Genomic DNA, 1107 nt, shown 5'->3' on the forward strand with positions numbered 1-1107 from the left:
TAGCAATGCATGTTACTAATCAAAAATTAAGTTTTGATATATTTACAGTAGGAAATTTACAAAATATCTTCATGGAACATGATCTTTACTTAATATCCTAATGATTTTTGGCATAAAAAAAATCTATAATTTTGACCCAATATAATGTATTTTTGGCTATTGCTACAAATATACCCCAGCGACTTAAGACTGGTTTTGTGGTCCAGGGTCACATATACATACACTAAGTTCAATACACATTCAAAAGTTTGGAGTCAGTAAGATTTATGAATAAAAAATGAATAATTTTATTAAACTAGGATACATTAAATTGATCAAAAGTGACAGAAAATACTTTTTTTTTTTTTTTTTAATTAAAAGCTGTTCTTTTGAACTTTTTTTCCAGCAATGGATCCTGAAAAAATAATGGTTACCACAAAAATATTTAACAGATATATTTTCAACTGTCACGATCTCTAGCTGGAGTGCCCATAAGCTCCACTAGAGGGCACTCCATCCTGTACCTTTGCCATTCACCCCAGACTGTTGTCACTCCCTCTCTACTACATTCCCCATAATCCTTTGCCTGGACTCATTATCTCTGATTGCATTCACATGTGTCTTGTTATCTCATCAGTCACACACACACACACACACACACATACACACACTATAAAAGATGCAGACACACTCAAACAGATTGCTGTTGATTGTTAGCCTGTTATGTTTTCTAGTTTCTGCCTTGCCTTGGTGTTTTGTTCTTGGACTGTTTACCTGGTTTGTGATCGTTTGCTGCCTGCCCCAGCCTTTGCCTGTTCTGTGGATTATGCTTTTGGATTACCTTGGATGTACTGTTTTTTGCTGGTGTTTTGACCCTGCCTGTCTGACTATGCTCTTAATAAAAGCTGCAGATGGATCCTCAACTCTGTTGTAGTGATGCAAAGTCCGATTCATTTCCACGAACCGGTTCTTTTCGGACAGATCGGCTCATTGAACCGGTTCAAAAAGCCGATTCATCGGTTCTTGACGTCATCAAGCAATAACGTCTCTACGCATTTCTTTTCTAGCAACTCAGTGCCATGTTGTATCAATGAAAAATTCAAATAAGTCATTTGTGTCAACACATAT

General features: G+C 36.3%; 1 protein-coding gene across 1 annotated transcript in view; it reads left to right on the top strand.

The window, feature by feature from the left end:
* LOC107758368 (interleukin-12 receptor subunit beta-2-like) overlaps positions 1-1107 on the top strand; it is a 15346-nt gene that overhangs the window by 6353 nt on the left and 7886 nt on the right. The gene's annotated exons all lie outside the window — the stretch shown is intronic.

The sequence above is a fragment of the Sinocyclocheilus rhinocerous genome, unplaced genomic scaffold (assembly GCF_001515625.1).
Source record: "Sinocyclocheilus rhinocerous isolate Xijiao unplaced genomic scaffold, SAMN03320098_v1.1 scaffold2790, whole genome shotgun sequence".
Taxonomy (NCBI): domain Eukaryota; kingdom Metazoa; phylum Chordata; class Actinopteri; order Cypriniformes; family Cyprinidae; genus Sinocyclocheilus; species Sinocyclocheilus rhinocerous.